Source organism: Monodelphis domestica, chromosome 3, assembly GCF_027887165.1.
Source record: "Monodelphis domestica isolate mMonDom1 chromosome 3, mMonDom1.pri, whole genome shotgun sequence".
NCBI lineage: Eukaryota > Metazoa > Chordata > Mammalia > Didelphimorphia > Didelphidae > Monodelphis > Monodelphis domestica.
This window is the reverse complement of record NC_077229.1, coordinates 335,362,457-335,383,842: the sequence shown is the minus strand read 5'-3', so window position 1 is coordinate 335,383,842 and position 21,386 is coordinate 335,362,457. Positions and strand designations below refer to the sequence as shown.

The 21,386-nt window shown below is 36.3% G+C and overlaps 1 protein-coding gene across 7 annotated transcripts in view; it reads left to right on the top strand.

Annotated features, from left to right (window-relative positions):
• The window catches only part of PAG1 (phosphoprotein membrane anchor with glycosphingolipid microdomains 1), a 249,680-nt gene that overhangs the window by 62,590 nt on the left and 165,704 nt on the right, over nt 1-21,386 (top strand). For all 7 annotated transcript variants that reach the window (XM_016431457.2, XM_016431458.2, XM_007486907.3 and 4 more), the window contains exon 2: nt 13,189-13,248. The gene's annotated coding sequence lies outside the window, so the exon portion shown is untranslated. The remainder of the gene's footprint in view (nt 1-13,188; nt 13,249-21,386) is intronic.

Genomic DNA, 21,386 nt, shown 5'->3' with positions numbered 1-21,386 from the left:
AGTTGACAGTTGGTGACAGTCACTAAAGCCTTTTTTTAATGGGGTTCTTTTAAATCTGTATTATAATGGGAGGTTAAGTTGTAACAAAGGGTGTTAAGACTTTCAGTATAGAGAGGGGGAAAGAGAGGAGACCCCCTCTCAAAAGCAGGGTTCAGGGGATATAGCTGATGTTTAGGGTTGGCTCAGAATGCAGAGAGGGGGTTTGAAGCTTTCCCCCCTTCTGCCTTCCCTAAAGCTGCTTTCCCAGATTCTCTCTCATCCCCTTTGTCCCCCCTCCACTACTCGAGACCAAAGGGTCTCCCCTTGATCTGTTCACTCACACTTGTTCACAGTTTGGGGAACAGATAACTTTTTTAATGTCCACTCAATCAGGATAATACAAAGGGATAACTGGCAGTAAAGAATGGGAAAAGGAAAGTGGGGAAAGGGGGCCCCTGTCTCCTTCTAAACTCTTTCCCCTCCCTCCTCAAGTTTGGGGGGAACTCAGGCCTTGGCAGCCTGAGCCCGCTGAGAGAGTCAGGTTGACTCACCCCTGGGCAATAGGAGCTAAGGTAAAGTCTGCTCAGGTTTCTCTTCAGAAAGTCCCTTCAATTGGGATGTATTGGGGGAAAGATTTCCAGTCATCAGCAGGAAAAGTGGGTAACCCTCAGGAGAAAGTCTTTTTCCCAACATCTCCCTTCAGCTTCTCAAGACCAAGAATGACCTACTCCTCTACCAGCTGGATTCTTCTCCTCCTCAAGATTCCAAACTCCTGGGGCTCCTCCCCCATTCAGGTGATCAGTCTCACACACTCTTCATCCTGGCACGTTTTCTTTAGTTTTAATTACAAAGGTATTGTCTTAAATTCAATTTAAATTGCACCAAGTATTTTCTATTCCTTTCCCTATTGCAGAATAAATATATGATATGGAAATATTTCTTTATGTATTTGAGTAGAAAGAATTTGGCATGCCTAATGTTTCTCCAAAATATTTGGGGTAATGAAAGAAAAGAACAAAAAAATCTAAATGTTTTAGTATTCATATTTTGTTTTACATGAATATTTGTGAAAGACTATGCTGATAACTGTGCCATAATTTGGCACATACATCTGGCTTCCAAGTCAGAAAGACTTTGGTTCCAATCCCACCTCTGACTCAGTCTTGCTATGACCCATAACATCTCATCTTCCCATGGCAATTGTCTTAAGCCTGTCAAGCAATAGAATTAGTGCTGATAGGCACATGGAAAGAAGGAGTCCCCAAACCATAAAAGCAAAGGGCTAGTGACTCCCCTGTCCTAAAGTTGTGTCTTCAGTAAAACACACACACACACACACACACACACACACATACATACACACACACACATACATACACACACACACACACACACACACACACACACACTTGATTTATTTAAAATGAAACCCATTCCTGAGGCAAAGGCTAAATTAAGTAAGCTCATTTTCAATTTCCTTTTTTACCGTGTAGTGTCACATAGAACTGCTGCTGTTTTCTTAATTTTACTAAATGGACCATGGCACAACAGCAAAGATGATGGCTAAGATGTCAAAGTGCTCCATCGAGTGATAAACTTTTAGAAGCCTATGTATGATACCAGTATGGATTTTTTTGTTTATCTTTGCATCTGCATGCTATGATAGAAATTTATCTGTATGTTGAAATCTATATGCTGAATTTTAGGCACTAAGTTATAGAAAAGATTTAACTTTGTCACTGCACCTGGTAAAGGGAGAGAAGAATTACAAAAATTCTAGCCTACTTTGTATTTCATCTATGTAGTTGTTTCAGGGAAGGTTAGAATGTATTTTTCCAAAGCCACATTGGATATCCTTTGTGAAATAACTTTAGAGTTGTATTCAGTACCTTTTTGAACAGATGGGGCCAAAGAAGATTCCTGTTCTTCCTTGGGCCCTGAATGAGTACCTGACTTATTTACAGTGTTAGTAAACCACTCAGTCTCTTTCAGACACCAGGAGATAATATGGTTTATATAAAGGAAATAGATTTTCCACATGATTCCCCCAAAACATCCCACCCCAGGGATGCTTGATTTTGATTGATTTATTTTATTTTACCATTGATACAATTTTTTAAAACTCATATCTTCTGACTTGGAACCAATACAGTGTACAATGTTCCCCTGGTTCTGCTCCTTTCGCTCTGTATCAATTCCTGGAGGTTGTTCCAGTTCACATGGAATTCCTCCACTTTATTATTCCTTTCAGCACAATAGTATTCCATCACCAACATATACCACAATTTGTTCAGCCATTCCCCAATTGAAGGGCATCCCCTCATTTTCCAATTTTTTGCCACCATAAAGAGTACAGCTATGAATATTCTTGTACAAGTCTTTTTCCTTATGATCTCTTTTCCCATACAATTTTTAATAATTATTTTCTGTTTTCTTTTCCATCTATGTTCTTTGCCTTCCTCCCACCTCTGTTCCCCAAGATGTAGGTAATACATAGGTTGTACATGTGTTTTTTGTACAATACATATTTCCATATTTCTCACCTTGAGAAAGATGCATATCGCATAAAATTGAGAAAAACTCATGGAGAAGATAAAGTGAAGAATAGCATGATTCCATTCCTTCTATAACAGTGAATAGCCTTTTTTTTTGTTATCCATTTGTTATCTATTTATTGTTCCTTGGCTTGTCTTGGATCCTTGAATTGCTGAGAAATAACGAATTCTCAGTTGATCACCATGTATTATTGCTCTTGTTGTATACAATGGTTCTGTTCATTTCACTTTGCATCACTTCATGTAAGTCTTTTCAGATTTTTTTTTTTGTAATTGGGTTACTTATCATTTCTTATAGCACAAAAGTGTTCAGTTACAATCATATCACAACCGGTTCAGCCATTCCCCAATTGATGGACATCCTTTCACTTTCCAGTCCTTTGCTGCCACATAAAGAGCTGCTAGAAATATTTTTGTACAAGTAAGCCCATTGCCTCTATCTCTGATCTCTTTAGGATCCAGACTTAACTTGATTTTTAAAACCATCTGGGCACATGGCACCTTTTTTTCTTGCCTTTGCCAGAACAGAAGTAATCTAAATTACTTTGACCATTTGGCTTTCCAAACTGCTTAGTCCTGGAAAAATGAATGAATGAGGTTTGGTGTGATTGATGCTGGGGTTTGGATAGAAATTAAGCTGATATTATTATTATTCTACCTCAGAGGTATAAACCTCTGAGTTTGGGGGAGAAAGGCTGGAGGAGCTAGGTTTGAGCATGTGAACCATGGGAAGCTTCAGTGGTGACTCTGAACTTAGGGCTGTAATTTCTGAATCCCTTTCTCCCTGCTATCCCACCCCCAACTTGGAGAGTCAAAAGGGACTATAGTTGTGAAAAAGCTTGAGGCTTTTAGATAACTTGGTTTAGAACTAAAGAAAGGGAAGGAAGTATAAAAAGCAGAAATAATAGGGGAATAGCCCTTTTACCCCAAAGTATTTCATCACATTTCACTCTGACTAAAAATAAGTCTTACAAACTACCTAAAATCCCTCTAATTAAAGGGTATTTCCATTAACCAAGCATTCTCCTTTAAAAAGACAAATAAGACAAATGTAAACTGTGAGTCATTCCTACTGTAGTGTGAATTAGTTTAGTTAGACTGTTTTCCTCCTAATACATAACAGATTACTTGAGTAAAAGGGAAGAAAAATTCTGATTTTCAGGGTGACAATGATGACAGCATAGAGACAGGAAGTTCCTGAAATCTTGGTTCTGATAACCATTACTTTGAGTAACATATTTGACTTCTGTCCTTTTTTTTTCTTTTTGCTCATCCAAAATATAGCATATTTGGGCTTCATGAACTTTAAGGTCCCTACTTAAGGTGACATTCTAAATTTATATGGTAGAAGTAAATGGGAAAGATGTGGAAGGGTCCAAAAGGCAAATTGAAAATTTGCAAATTGAAATTCTATTGCAAGAAAGGTAGAAAAGGAGAATACATTTTTTATTTTTTACAAATACATGTAAAAACAATTTTTAACACCTTTTAAAAAAATGTTGAGTTCCAAATTCTGTCTCTTCCCACTCCCTCATTGAGAAAGCAAGCAATTTTATATAGTTTATACATAGTCATATAAAATATTTCTAGTAGTTGTCACACTGTGAAAGAAAAAGTAGAACAACAATAAAAAAATAGTATGTTCTGAACTGCATTCATGCTCCATTCATTCTTTCTCTGGAGGAGGATAGTATTTTTCATGATAATCCTTCATAATTGTCATAGATTTTTGTATTGCTGAGACCACTAAGTCATTCACAATTGATCAACATATAGTATTGCTGTTATTGTGGATAATGTTTTCCTGGTTCTGTTCACTTCACTCTGCATCAGTGCATACGAGCCTTTCTAGGTTTTTCTGAAACTGCCCCCCTCACAATTTCTTAGAGCATAATAGTGTTCCTTCACAATAATACACCACAGTTTGTTTTAGCCATTCCCTTGATTTCTAATTCTTTACCACCACAAAAAAAAGCTACTAAAATATTTTTGTTCATATAAGTCTTTTTCCCTTTTAAAAAAATCTCTTTGGAATATAGATCTACTGGTGGTTTTGCTAGGTCAGATGATATTCACAGTTTTACAGCACTTTAGGCATAGTTTTAAAATGCTCTCCTGGGGTGCTAGATGGGAATGTGGATAAAGATCCAAGCCTGGAGTTGGAAGAATCTGGGTTCAAATTTGACCTCAGACATTTCCTAGCTGTGTAACCTTGGGCAAGTCGCTTAACCCCCCATTGCCTAGCTTTTGCTGCTCATCTACATAAGAATTGAAACTAAGAAAAAATGTAATGAATGAATGAAGAAATGAATGAATGTATGTAAATAAATTGCTCTCCAGAATGGATCAAACCATTTCACAACTCCATCAATAATGCATTAATGTTTTCCACAACCTCACCCAACATTTGTCATTTCCTTTCCCTATCATATTAGCCAATCTGATAGGTGTGATGGGGTACATTAGAATTGTTTTAATTTTAATTTTTCTTTTTTAAATTAAGTTTATTTAATTAATTTAGAATATTTTTCCATGGTTACATGATTCATGTTCTTTTGCTCCCCTCCTCCCATCCCCTCCCACGCCACCCCCATGGCCAATGCACAATTCCACTGGGTTTTACATGTATCATTGATCAAGACCTATTTCCATATTATTAATATTTGTAATAGAGTGATCATTAGAATCTACATCCCTAGTCATATTCCCATTGACCCATGTGATCAAGCAGTTGTTGGGGTTTTTTTTTTGTGCTTCTACTCCCATAGTTCATTTTCTGGGTGTGGATAGTGTTCTTTCTCATAAGTCCCTCAGAATTGTCTTGGATTGTTGTATATCTGCTAATAGAGAAGTCCATTATATTTGACTGTGCCACAGCGTATCCATCTTTGTGTATAAGGTTCTCCTGGTTCTGCTCCTTTCGCTCTGCATCATTTCCTGGAGGTTGTTCCAGTTCACATGGAATTCCTCCACTTTTTATTCCTTTTAGCACAATAATATTCCATCACCATCAGATACCACAGTTTGTTCAGCCATTCGCCAATTGAAAGGAATTCCCTTATTTTTGCATTTTTCTAGTCAATAGTAAGTTAGAGCATTTAAAAAAATATGACTATAGAGAGTATTGACTTCTTTATCTGAAAAACTTTCATATTTTTAAAATTTGATTCAGCTCTTTATATATGTGAGAAATAAGGCCTTTATCAGAGAAACCTGTGGTAAAATTCTGTCCCCTACTCAATTTTCTGCTTTCCTTTTATTTTTGAAGCCCATTACTTTCTATGTTAGTATCAATTCCAAGACAGAAGACCAGTAAGGGAAAAGCAGTAGGGACTAAGTGATTTGTTCAGGATCACATAGCTAGGAAGAGTCTGAAATGAGATTTGAACTCAGGTCCTCCTGAGTCCAGGCCTGGTACTCTAACCACTATGCTACTTCATTGCCCATTTCTATTTCCTTTTTTTCATCTTTGATGCATTGGTTTTATTTGTGAAAAGCCATTTTAATTTAATGAAATCAAAATTATCCATTTTGCATCATGTAATATTCTCTATTTCTTGTTTGGTTATAAATTCTTCCTTTATCCATATATCTACAGGTAAACTATTCCATGCTTCCCTAATTTGCTTATAATATCACACTTTACCCAAAGATCCCAGGTTCTGGGACAAAAATCCACTATTCGATAAAAACTGCTGGGAAAATTGGAAGACAGTGTGGGAGAGATTAGGAATTGATCAACACCTCATACCCTAAACCAAGATAAATTCAAAATGGGTGAATGACTTAAACATAAAGAAGGAAACCATAAGTAAATTGGGTAAACACAGAATAGTATACATGTCAGACCTTTGGGAGGGCAAAGACTTTAAAACCAAGCAAGACATAGAAAGAATCACAAAATGTAAAATAAATAATTTCAACTACATCAAATTAAAAAGCTTTTGTACAAACAAAACCAATGTAACTAAAATCAGAAGGAAAACAACAAATTGGGAAAAAATCTTCATAGAAACCTCTGACAAAGGTTTAATTACTCATATTTATAAAGAGCTAAATCAATTGTTCAAAAAATCAAGCCATTCCCCAATTGATAAATGGGCAAGGGACATGGATAGGCAGTTCTCAGATAAAGAAATCAAAACTATTAATAAGCACATGAAGAAGTGTTCTAAATCTCTTATAATCAGAGAGATGCAAATCAAAACAACTCTGAGGTATCACCTCACACCTAGCAGATTGGCTAACATGACAGCTATGGAAAGTAATGAATGCTGGAGGGGATGTGGCAAAGTAGGGACATTAATTCATTGCTGGTGGAGTTGTGAACTGATCCAACCATTCTGGAGGGCAATTTGGAACTATGCACAAAGAGCGATAAAAGAATGTCTACCCTTTGATCCAGCCATAGCACTGCTGGGTCTGTACCCCAAAGAGATAATGGACAAAAAGACTTGTACAAAAATATTCATAGCTGCGCTCTTTGTGGTGGCCAAAAATTGGAAAACGAGGGGATGCCCTTCAATTGGGGAATGGCTGAGCAAATTGTGGTATATGTTGGTGATGGAATATTATTGTGCAAAAAGGAATAATAAAGTGGAGGAGTTCCATGGAGACTGGAACGACCTCCAGGAAGTGATGCAGAGCGAGAGAAGCAGAACCAGGAGAACATTGTACACAGAGACAAACACACTGTGGTATAATCGAACGTAATGGACTTCTCCATTAGTGGCGGAGTAATGTCCCTGAACAATCTGCAGGGATCTAGGAGAAAAAACACTATCCATAAGCAGAGGACAAACTGTGGGAGTAGAAACACCGAGGAAAAGCAACTGCCTGACTACAGCGGTTGAGGGGACATGACAGAGGAGAGACTCTAAACGAACACTCTAATGCAAATATTAACAACATGGCAATGGGTTCGAAGCAAGAACACATGTGATACCCAGTGGAATCATGCCTCGGCTATGGGGGGTGGGGAGGAGGAAAAGAAAATGATCTTTGTCTTTAATGAATAATGCATGGAAATGATCAAATAAAATACTATAAATTTAAAAAAAAGAATAAAACTCCTTGAAATGGAAAAAAAATAATATCACACTTTATATCTAAATCGTGTACCCATTTTGACCTTATCATGGTATATAATGTGAGATATTGGCCTATATGTAGTTTCTGATAAAACTGCTTTCTAGTTTTCCCAACAGTTTTTGTCAAATGAGTTCTTGTCCCCAAAGCTGGAATCTTTGCACTAGATTATTGTGGTCATTACACAGTGTGGTCATTGTGTACCTGATATGTTCCTCCTATCCACCACTCCAGTGGCCAGTACCAGGTTGTTTTAAGGGTCACCTCTGTGAGATCTGGCATGATTAGGCTACTGAATTTCACATTTTTTCCATTAATTCCCTTGATATTCTTGACCATATGCTCTTCCAGATGAATGTTATTATTTTTTCTAGCTCTATAAAATATTTTTTTGGTAGTCTGTTGGTCTATCTTTGAACGAGTAAATTAATTTAGGTAGAATTGTCATTTTTATTTTATAGGCTTAACCTTCCATGAACAACAAATATTTTTCCAGTTGATCATATCTGACTTTATTAGTGTGAAATGTGTTTTATAATTATGTTCATGCAATCTCCAGGCTTGTCTTGGCAGGTAGAATCCCCAAAATTTATATTTTCTACACTAATATTAAATGGAATTTCTCTATTTCTAAACTTTAGAAGAATAACTTTTTATGGCCTCAGATTCTTCCTCACCTCCATCCCTATGCCTGGTATTGTTACTTCTTTATAGTTCCAAAGTTCCTTTCATAGCCAAGGTCCCTATCCCCCCTTCCCTTCTCCCCACCTTTATCAACAGCACCTGCTAGAGGCTTAGTTGCTACTTAGTGAAATGCTCAGGTGATAAAATGCAGGTGAATATTATTTTAATTCCTTTTTGTACCCAAAGGCCCATCATTTCCATCTGTATGTCTTTTGTCTTTCTCTGTGGATCTTGCTTTATTTTTTGTTTGTTTGTTTGTTTGTTTTTTGGAGATAAGATGTAGATGGGAGGAGGGAAAGGAAGATGTTCAGCCACCTGTTTCTCATTGTTACTAATGGTAAAAATCCTCAGAAATTCTTAAAGCTTGCTTGCTTCTAGGATAGAAGAGAGAGAGAAGCTGTCAGAATACATTCTGTTCATAATAGGTATGGGGGGGTGGGGGTGGGATGAGGGAAGAAACCTAGGTCTGAAGTAACAGGTGGTGACAGCATAAGGGGAAACAGGCATGTTAAGCCTTGAGTTACTCAGAGGAAAATAAATGGGGAGTATCAGAAAGATAACACTGACATTTTTCCTAAGATGGTTATACTGGCAGGGGTCACAGTACCCTTCCTCCTCTCAAAAGGGTTGATTTCTTCTTTAACCGTTCTTGAATTGTGGACCCCTTTGGCAATCTGGTAAAACACATGGGCTCCTCAAAACAATGTTTGGTAATCTGGTAAAACCCATGGACTCCCTAGAATAATGTTTTAAAATGTATAAAATAAAATATGAGATTTTGAAAAGGAAACAAATTTCATATATATATTTATATATATTATATTAGGATAAATATATATTTATTTATATTCCCAGACAGATTTGTATATGGCATTATATAAATGTGTGTGTGTGTGTGTGTGTGTGTGTGTATCCTATCCAATTTCATGCATTCTCTGAAATCTGTCTGGGAAGAGAGAGTCCATGGACACAAGAATACCACCATATATACAATACAAACTATAATATAGTTTCCATTACAAAAAGTATTCAAAATTCCAGTTTGGGGTACCAAAAGTTACATCTCTCTCTATGGCAGCCCCATCTATAGGAAGAGAGAGAGTATCTTACCTACTCCTCTTTCTTATTAATGAGAATGGAAATACCTCTAGTGATATGGATTTTTTCATAATAATTTACAAGGTATAGAGCAGAGGTTCCAGATGGGTAATCCCTGGGGAGAAACAGGGAACTAAGGTTCTCATTCAGGGTTAGTCAATTCACAAACATTTATTTTATTTTATTTTTTGGCTATTTCTCCTATTCTCTTTTTAAATTTTTGTTATTTTCTTGCAAAACACACTTATATTGGTCATTGTTCACAAACATTTATTAAGGGGCTTTTTTTTTTCATTTTAAAAATCCTTACCTTCTGTCTTGGAGTCAATATTGTGTATTGGCTCTAAGGCAGAAGATTGGTAAGGGCTAGGCAATGGGGGTTAAGTGACTTGCCCAGGGTCACACACCTGGGAAGTCTGAGGCCAGATTTAAGGGGCTTTTGTGTGTGTGTGTGCTTAGCACCATGCTAGGTGTTGGTTATGTAATCATTAAAATTGGTTTGGCTAAATGTAATAGTTAAAATTTTGGTTTGACAGAAATAATAATGGTTAAAAATTGTTGTGGTCACTATAAAAATTTAAATTAAACGATGAGTTTAAAGCTGTTAGTAGCTTTATTTACAGCAAAGTAGAGATATTAAGGTGGGAAATATAGGAAGGAGGTAGAAAGTATCACCTAGCTAAAAATATCCTAACTCCTAATCCTAGAGGCTTTAGACTATGAATGTGAATCTGAATGCTAATCTCACCAAGGAAGCTGAAATCTGAAGAGCCAAAGATGCTGCAAAAACTGCCGAGAACGTTCAGCGCACATGAGGCCAAAACCACCAAGAATCCCACCAGAGCTCATGCTCCCTAGGCCAAAGGCCTCCAAGATTTCAAGAATGTGCCAAGCATGAAGAGCTCAAGAATGAAGACTGGGAATCTCTCTCAGGCTCCTGCTTATATATGGTATTCTTCACCCATCAGCTCTCCTCCTCACATCTCAGGAATCAACCAAGCCTTTCAATTTACCCAGCACTGCCCAGGAGGGCAGGGCTTGTGGCCCTTTAGGGTGTGAACTTTCTTTGTTAGTGACTTGTTAAGTGCTAATTAGGGATACTTTAAGTTATTGATTGATTAACTTAAAATAGACAAAGGGAATAAAAATTCCCTTTCACAGTTATCTAAAGACCAAAAAAAACAAAACAAAACAAAAAAACCCACAAGGGTTTTTCTGCCCTCAAGAAACTTGTGTTCTATGAAGTCCTGAACAATCAATTCAGAGCTTCTAGGACATAATTCAAATCAGTGTTAAAGGTCCTCTGTGTATTATTTTTTTGAAAGTTAGCAACTGGTTGTGATTAAAGAAGCTTCATGATGGGGACTGCAAACAACTTTTCCTTGTTATTTATAATATTATGTTCTCTTACATCTCTTTTCTTCTTTTTATCCTTTTCTAAAACCCCTACCTTCTGTTTTAGAATCAATACTAAATATAATTCCAAGGCTGAAGAGTGATAAGGGCTAGGCAGTTGGGGTTAAGTGACTTGCCCAGAGTCACCTATCTGGAAAGTGTCTGAGGTCTCATTTGAACCCAGAACTTCTCACTTCCAGCCATGGCTCTTTATCCAATGAGCCACTCAGCTGTCCCTCTCATAGTTCTTTTCAAGAAAAACTTTTTTTCCCCTCTGCTTTTACAATCTTGGCATTTCAAAACCACAATGAGAACTATTAATTTATAGTAATAAACATTTTACTTAAGAAAATCCTTAGGAGTTGTATGGTTCACATTTAGCATTTTGTGTGGGTATAAGGGAACGTATGGAAATATATCATCATGTCTTTTATACAGTCCAAGAATGAGCAGAATCACAATCACAGAATTGTTGTTTGGGGATTTTCTTTCTAAAACTGAATTAGAATTGCTATTAGAAAATTTAACTTATAGACAGTGTAACTTTTTTTTAAAGTAGGATCATTCAAAAGAAATCTAAATGTGTCCCAAGAGTGAGGGATAAAATAACAAATGAGTGTGATAAACAAATGAGTAGACATAGAAGCTATGAATGTAATTAGGAATAGATTTTCAAATCCTTTGTAACAGTTTGGGAACTTAATGCTTCTCAAAGGAATTAGACTGGCAAGCCAATATGAATACTGATATTCAGTGACTATGTAAGGAATATAATACATAAATATATGATAATTACATTATACTTATATATTAAATATTTCAACACATTATCTTTCTATTATATAATATTCATATATACAAAATATAATATGTAATAATTACAAAAATAATACTACATATATCTGTAACTAAATAACAATGAATTTTAGCTCTTACAAAAGAAGATTTAAAGCTTGAAAGACAGCCAGAGAGAGCATATAATGATGGGGCATCTCTGTGTACATATATGTTTAATAACCAGTTCCCCAAAATGAAGTGAATAATACTTTCTATTTTAAGTTCAATCTTTAAGTTCAATCTTGACTCCAGCATTTCACTGGGTAGGAATTTTGACCAGGAAAGGCTTGTTGCTTTCTCATCTCTGATGTCACAGGAAAGAAGATGCCAGAGATTAGATTCTCAACAAGCATGAAATGGGAAATCTTCCATCAGTTTTCAGAGAAGGTCAAGGGAAAAAAAGTGCATCTAAATCTGAGGCAACCCGCTATGATGGAGACTTGACTTAAAAAGTTAGAGAGGTTTTTTGAATGAACACAGCCATATTTATAATAATAGCTCCTATTTCCATCACTCTTTCCTCAAGACAAGACTTGTGGCAGGTACTCAGATACTCTAATGGATTTGTGTTCTTGTTTGGAGAGCTCCTTCCAACAAGGCACCTGTCTTGAGTGACTTATTCATGGATTACCAAATATTTCAACTAATATGTTGAAATCCTTTCTTCTCTTCTTCCAACATTAAAAAGGTATTGATGGGTCACTTTTTCTATTACCTATTCCTCATCAACCAGCCCATCTTATTTTTTTCATCAAACAATTTCTTAATGATGCCATTTACTGTTATTTCTCAGAGTTCCTCATTGGTCATGTGTTGTAACTGGCTCATATTTCCCATGTATCTCTCCATTGCCCTCTGTCTGGTACACATCTCTGGTTCCTTCCAGGTAGTGGGGTTCTGCTGCCAAATAACAGTACTGGTAAAATATTAGTGTTGAAAAGAGGACCTTTTATTCCATGGTCCATCTATGCTGTCCTGGACCTACATATTATTGGACAACTTCAGTAGGGAGTCTGTCCATACATGTTGAAAGCTGGGCAATAAACATTTTTCATTCACTTGATCTTTGATTAATAGACAGGTAGTACAAATGTTGTTTTCCTCATTTCACAGATAGAGAAACTAAGTCTAAGAAGGGGGAAATAACTTGCCCAAGGCCACACAGTAAGTGTCAGAGACAGGACTCAAACCTAGGAATGCTGCCTCTCAAGTCAAATACTCTCCATTGCTTGGTGTTGCTTTTAAAATATTAATTGTTGATACAGTATTTGGTTTTTGAAATAAGTCTACTTCCTTGAATATACCAGTACTATTAATGTTTGTATGCTTGTGTGTGGTGTATGTTTGTATGTATGTATAGCTCATGAACATAATAAGAAAATGTTCTTATTTTTGTCCTTTAATGTTCTAATTTGAAATTTCAAAACTACTCAAAGTTTTCTTAAATCTTCTTAATTGTGCTAGGGCTTACAATTTTTCTCATACAGCATTTATCAGTTCCAAATGTTCAAGATTGTAACAGTTTTTTTTTTCTCTTGTGTTTTCTATCCAGATGATGCCTTCCTTCTATTACAGATAAATACGTTGTGACCTCTGACAAAGTGACTTCCAGGTAACTGGTTAACATTTTCTTTAAGGCAGGCTGACTTTTAACCTAACTTATATGCTGATGTCAATAATTGATGCTGAGACACTGACCTGGGCTAGATTGAATTTTTGTAATTTATAGTCTGTCCCAAAAGTCTTAATGCCATTTTAAACTTTAATAAACCTTTAGTAGCTTAAAATTACACTAAGACTTTGGGAACATTAAATAGGAAAGTGACTATTCTTTATTTAACAACTATTTCTCAACAAAAATGGCACATGCTTTGAGACATCTACCTTATACTTCGAAGTAGTAAAAAAAGTTCATTTGAAAGTGATCAACTTTTATAAACCAGTAATTGGGTAAATACTTTTTCTAAAAGTGATGATCTTTTGTATCTTTTGAGGGACTCAGTTTCTCTAAGCCTATAATGTTTTTATCTCTCTATCTGTTTTTCAGTCTGCTATCTACCTATTTATATGCTAACAGGTAATACATTAAAAAGTAACATGTATATATCTATATAATATAATTTCATATGAAATATAATAATATATTAACAATTTTATATGATACAATAATATATGAATATATAATCAACTATATGCAACAAAGTATATATTAATATGTAATATATTATATATAATTAAAACTATCAAATAGATGATACTATATATGATATATTCATCTAATATTTAGTATATTAATATATTATTATACAATTCATGATTTTATTCACATTTGAGGCAGTAGATTTTCTAAAAACTTCATGGTTTTTTTTTTCCATGGTGCCCCCATGTCACTGGTAGGCATAGTGGGTAGTAGCAATGACCAGAGGCAATTGAATAGAGGGAGTGGATAGAGAGTGCTGGGCCGAGTCAGAAAGAAGTGAGCTCAAGTCCAACCTCAGACACTAACTGGTTGTGTGCCCCTGGGCAAAAGTCATCTAATGTCAGTTTGCCTCAGTTTCCTTGGCTTGTAAAATGGAAATAATAATAATGCATACCTTCCAGGTTCGATATGAGGATGAAATGAATTCTATTTGTAAAAAGTAGTTAGCACAACATCTGACACATAGTAAACACTCTATCCATGTTAGCTGTTGTTGTTATCATCAGCATCATTAATATTATTTATTAAGCCTTTTCCTTGTACCAGGATCAGTGTTAAGCACCGAGGACATAAAATGCAAAAACACAGTCTTCTTCCCCTTAAGTTTACTTCTTGAGGAAACTTGGAGTTTCTCAAAATGACATATATAAATATTTTTTCCCTTGGATCAGCTTATAGAAGATCTTTCTTTGAGATGCAACTTTCTTTTTCTTTGTATTGTGAATTGCACATTGTCTGTTAGTCAGGGAGGAGCTTGGCTCAGTGACAATTGCAGTGGGTCCCTAATGCTGCCCCCCACCCACCCCAGGAGGCAATGGTGGGATGTGTTCTCTGGAATCCTTTGGCTATCTATAGCATCTGTGCTTCTGTAGGGACTGTACTGTCCTAGCAAACATTTGTCAATCATTGTCCTTCATTTTGTCAATATCTTCTCAGGAAACCTTTCAATTTGGTTACTCAAAGCTCCCATTTCAGCCAAAAGACAAAAATGTCCACTTCTCATTGGCCTCTCTCCAGCTAGTATCTTTGCTTCTTGAGGAGAATGGATTAGTATTCCAGGGAGTCTCTCTCTCAAGTACTCCACAGGCTTAACTTGAGCTAGTGAGATCAGATAAAGACTTTCTCAAACAGCTCTGAACCTTGACTCTGGTTAATATGCACAAGATAATTCACTGTGGGGGTGTTTGGGGCATGGTAACAGGTTGCCAGTTTCTTTGAAGGGTGGCAGAAAAGGCCTCGGAAATCTATGTTTCCAGCTGTGTCATTTTACATAGTACTTTCAAAGAGAGTTCCTCTGCCTTTCCCTCCTAGCCCCTCTGCTGTATATTTTTCTCTTGAGAGCAGCCTAAAAATACAAAAAAACAAACTCTTCGCCAACATTCTGACTCTGAAGCTTGGGAGGCTTGGTGAACTGGTGGGAATGTTTTTATTCAGGCAAATGCACTTTGCCTTCTAAACAAAATGATGAAACCAGTGTTTTGAGAAGAATCTTGAAGGTCACAATGTAATGTAATTAGTATGTGGTTTTGGAGGAGTGACAATCCTGCAAGTAAGTTCAAGTAGGAGAACAAGATTTTAGACAGGGAAGATTGATCAGTGAAAAAGCAACTGCTTACTCTAATAGGTTAAGGACAGAAATAAATTAATTCAGTTCTTGTCTCGTGGCTTATACTCATTTTGGATCCCTGTGTTAAACGACTGGGTCTTCATTCTGGGTTAGACACAAAAATATGGGAATGGAGTAAATATTCAAATATTATTACCAGCAAACCAGTGCCACTGAAAATACATTTCAACATTGCATGTATCCTTAAACTGGATTTTCAGTCACTACATTTGACTAAGCAAATTTAATTTTGATGTGTACCAATGTCATTTGGACTGACATAATTTCATTCTTGTCACTAACCTGAAAAATCACAGTGTATGTAGTGGGTAAAAGTGGGGGGAGAGAGGATTGTACTTGGATGGGGGCAGGGGTGGTCCAATAAAATGAGTTGAAAACATTGGACAAAAAGGAGGCTAAGAGAGGACTGATCCTTGACCATAATGGATATTCATATTCCAGCATCCCAACAAAGGCCCTGTAATGATCTCTTCCTCTATTGAGTAGGAGGTTGAACTTGACCTCTGAGGTTCCTTCTAACTCTACATGATAGTATATATCGACATGTTCTCAAAGGGCTAATTGACATCTCCCAGAAGAGATTTAGGGCTCTTAGCTACTAATATGGGTCAGTCTTTCTGTCTTTGGTGAAAGTTAATTACAATCATAGCTCTATAAACAAATATCATCAAACTATACAGTATAATTTAGCCTGACTTTTTTTTTAAAGGTATTTTGGAACTGTGTATTTCACAATTTTCGAGATTCAAACAAGATTAAGATTTAAAGAAGTTTCCTTTCATTTAAGCTTCCTTATTTATGTCTCAGCTTCTTCCATGATCATCTAGTTTGAAGAAGAAATAAGGGAGTTGGGAGAAAGCCAAATCATTTCTTATTTGACATCTTGCCCTTCTATCACAGCCTGCTCTGGAAGTGTTCTTCCCAGTGATTGGTATTCAGTTTTCATGGAGAATTTCTCTTATTTTTTCCTAATTCCCTTATCTTCAGACTCACATATCCAGGTGAAATATTGCAGCTTTATTTTTCCCCAGTTGGGGAGAAAAGTTCCTTAACCAATGGATTAATTTGCTTGAAAATCTCCTTCCTATCAGGTACTTATTTGAAATGTTAATAGAGAGCTGAAAAACCCCTTGTAACTTTGACCAAGTGACTTTTTAAATACACCATTTGTCTTTGACCAAGTAAAATTTCAAGATTAGCAGTACATGGCACTATGAAATACATTTAGATTTTAAAACTTTCTTAAGCAGATATGACTTCACTGAAATTCTCTCAGTAAAGCCCATAGACACTAGCTGTGTGACTGGGCAAGTCTCTTAACCCTGTTTGTCTTAATTTCCTCTATAAAATAAGCTGAAAATGGCAAACCATTCTAAGTATCTACCAAGAAAACCTAAGATGGGATTGTGAAAAGTCAGATACAACTGAACAAGAAGAAGCACCCGGCACTGTGCTAAATGCTTTACATATATTATCACATTCGAGTATAATAGATGCAGACAAAAAGTACTGTGTGAGTCTTGGAAAGGAAAGATTTTGGGGATGAGATCAGAGAATGATTCATGAAGGAAGTGGCATTTGAAATGATCCATAAAATATGGCAAGGCAGCATTCCTGTTCTAGGGGCACAAAAATATGGAGTATTTGCAGGGGGATGGTCCCAAGGGGCCCAATTTGGCCAGATCATAGAGAATATTGAGAACTCAAGTCAGTTGAGTCTAGAAAGATAAGATTGTTTCAAATTATGGAAGCCCTTGAATGCCAGGTTAGGGAAATGAGACTTTCTTCAAACGTGATTCTGAGATTTTATAATTAGGTGCTTTCTAATGGTCTTTCCTTCTTTAACAATTGGTTTTGTTTTGTTTTTTTTAAGCCCTTACTTTCTGTCTTATTCTAAGAAGTCTAATAAGAGCAAGGCCAGCCAAATTGGGTTAAGTGATTTGTCCAGGGCTACATAATTAGGAAGTGTCTGGAGTCAAATTTGAACCCAGGACCTTTCATCTCTATTATTGACAAAATCCTTTTTGACAGAACCATCTAACCTGCCCCTTTCTTAGTATTCTTGGCTTTGATGGTTGAGACTAGAGAGTCAGTGTCATTGATTTAGAACTGGAAAATAGATTTTTAAAAACCTAACCTTCTCATTTTGCAGAGGAGGAAATTGTCCCAAAGCAGTTGAAGTGACTTGCCAAGATCTCACACATAGTAAGTGGAAAGGATGGAAAACCCACCCCCCTCTCTGCATTTAAATTCAATAGAGAATGACATGATCTCATCTGTCAAAAAAGGGGAAAAGGGAAGACCATGGAGACAGGGAAGATTGGTGAGGAAGACACAAATGGGTTTCCCAGTGCTTTGTGCTTTTATTGTGTTGTGTCTTTTTGTGGATGCTACTTATCAAAAAATAGATATAAGACTATGTCTTCAAGAGCATCTGCATTTAGGCAGGGTGGCTTAGTAGATAAAGCTCAAATGCTGGAGTCAGGAAGACTTGAGTTCAAATTTGGCCTCTTAAACTAACTGTGTGACTCTGGGAAAGTCATTCAGATCTTGTTTGCCTCTGTTCCTCATCTGTAAAAAAATGGACACATTGGAGAAGGAAATGGCAAACCACTCCATTATTTTTGCCAGGAAAATCCCATACAGGGGCAGCAAGGCTGCTCAGTGATTAGAGAGCCAGGCCTATAGACAAGAGGCCCTTCATTCAAATCTAGCCTCAGATACTTCTTAGCTATAGGAACCTAGACAAATCACCTAACCCTGTTTGCCTCAGTTTCCCCATCTGTAAAATGAGCTGGAGAAGGAAATGGCAAACCACTCCAGAATCTTTTCCAAGAAAACCCCAAATGGCATCATGAAGAGTCAGACAGGACTGAATGATCAAACAACAAAACATCCATGACAGCTAAATCCAGAAACTTTGATCCCAGAAATAAAAGACAAGTTAATTCAACTTCTCTCCAGAGTTAGTGTCAGCACTAGCTTTACTCCAAGAATATTGGTTCCACAATGAATCTGATCTGTGTGTGCATGTTATGTGTGCCCATTTAAAAGATTTACAAACCTTAAATATTTGAGACCCAAGTGACCCACACCTATTAAACTTCATCATCTAATTGCTTTTCCAGATTTGAAAGGAAGGAGTACATCTGGCATGAATTTTCACATTCTTTTCACTGAGAGTATCTTGTAAAATAGGGCACTGTCCTTTAATTAAATTTGCCCTTTAAGTTGTTAAGAAATTCCTTTTTCCCCCGCAGGAGTAACTCTTTTCTCTTGGGATCTCAGTGTACTATTTCAGGCACGTTCTTGGTTGCCCTTTGAGGTCATAATTCTACTGAATCCAGCCGCTTATCCTGGAAAACAGCCTGCCTTTTGTTTGTCACTTTGGGCAGAAGAACCAACTCTGTGTAAACCTAGAAAAGTCTACCTTCTGTTATTCTGTGTTCCCTTCTCCATTATCATTGCTTTTGTATCTAGGGAATAAATTTATATTTCTAGCAATCAGAGGTAACCAAATTTAACTTGACTCCTCTGGTTTTAAGGACTACTTTTGCATTCATCTTAACTTTCATAAAATTTGGTTCAATTCAGTAAGTATTTATATATATATATATATATATATATATACACACACACACACACCTACTATGTGGATACAATTGAAGCTAGATTTATGAAAGATATGACAATGGTTTTTCTTTTCTTTCATTCTTAAAAAAAAAAAAAACTTACCTTCTATCTTAGTGCCATTTCTAAGACAGAAGATTAGCAAGGGCTAGGCAATTAAGGTTAAATGATTTGCCCAGGGTCACACAGCTAGGGAGTAGCTGATGCCACATTTAAACCCAGGACCTCTGACTCCAGACTTGGCAACTCTTGTCTTGCCCCAAGACAGTGGTTTTTCTGAGTTTCTAGGGAATGTTTATTATTTAACCCAGAGCCATACTTATTAAAGATGGACCTGGAAAAGAAAAATTAATTTCAGTTCCTTGAAAGTAATTCAGAATATGCAGGTACTATGTTTTTTCTTATCTATGTATGAGTATTTCCTTGAGTGGTACCCACAGAAAGGTGGAGTTCCCAAATTTGGAGTAAGGAAGGCCTTGGCTCAAATCCTACATATGATATTTACTAGCTATGTAACTATGGGAAAGTCATGACATCTCAACTTCAGTTTCCCCACCAGTAAAAGGGGCATAATAATACCTATAATATCCACCTTACAAGGTTGTTGTGAGGCTATGATGTGAATGTATATAAAGTGGAGTGCAAATCTTGAAGCATTTAATAAATGTCAGTTATTAAAATACTAAGATTCTATGATAATTTTAGATATGTATACACACACACACACACACACACACAGACACACACACACACACACGCACAGATTGCAGGAAAGTACAGGGATGCCCCAAAGCCCATGACATTCTACTTCCTCTTGTTATTTACTGATGCTATTTTAAACTATGATCTGTACCAGGAGAGATTGCATTTAGTTTTCATTGCCTAGTCTTATTAGAAAATAATTTCAATTATAATTTGTTAAGGACAATCTATAATTTTTAATTGACATCTTAAACTCATGTGATGCCTTCCATATTTATATTACATAGCTTACCAGGTGCCAAGGTTATACCTAGGAGAAAATGTGCCAATCTTCATTAGTAGAGCAAGTTTCTCATCATTCTGCTGATGAAATCCCAGATCTACTCCAAAGAAAAAAGCATATCAGGTCAAGGTGACACTTAAAACTTTTCAAAGCTTTAAAGGAGATCTCTCTGCTTAACTCAAGGAAAAGCAAATGTATGACATGCTACAGAATTAGGATTTATAGTGAGTGAGATAGTGTGTACATTCCAGATAGCTAAACCAAATTCAGTGAATAAATGTAACTCTTGTAGAGATAAGGGTAACATAAACAGTAACAGTGAATTGTCTGAATAGCAGCAGAAAATAGATGAAAATCCATTCTAAATTTTAACCAGCTCTAGAAAGAACAGCAAGAGCTCATACCTTCTGGAGTGGTTTGGCAATCAGAAGGTCACTCCAGGACGTCAGAACTTAGCAACTGTGTTGATTGTGAAAATAGGTTTAGATTCCACCAAAGTCTAAGGTGATGACATTGCCTCGGAAGTCATTCATTTATTCTTTTGTCTCACTCTTGAGCACTACTTCTTAAAGCAAAGAGAGAAAGTTTCAGAATAAGACAGTGTTTTTATTTTTAGAATCAGTCAATTGTAATAGCCACCAGCTTTCCAGCCCAGATGTGCATTGAAATAAGTCCAAGAATAGCAAGTGAAAAATTGCTCCTAGCATGACTCCTGGGTTTTAGAAATTATTTAGAAATTTCTTAAGCAGTCATCAATAGGGTCCTGTGCACCCAGTCTTAAGTGTCTATATTTCACAGAATAATGCTCATATACTAAAGACCCAGAATGGCTGAGTAATACAATGAATGTTGACCACTCTCATACCTTAAGTTAGATTTATTGGGAAAGCAAATAGCGTAGTTTTGTAGTTAATATTGCTTAGTACTTAAAAGAAGTCACACAGTCGAAGTATAATACATGCTGGATGTATATTGATCTTTTTTTTTTCTTTTAGATCAATGTTTCCCTAGAGCATAGTATTATTTATTCATAAATCAGAGATGATTCCTGACAGGGAGTTATAGCAGTATAAATCTGTGGTCTAGATACAATAGGACCTTATGTAAGAATCCCAGAAATCAATGATCTAATGCTAGAGAGCAATGTCTTAATCACTGTGTTTCGGTATTAAAAAAGGGAATTTACCAATATGGTAAACATTCAAGTATTTTTTTTGGGGGGAGGGGTTCCATTCTACTTTTCAAATGAGTTATAATCATTCTTTAAAGGGGAAGTTAATAAAACAGTAAAGCAGCAAGTTGGTTATA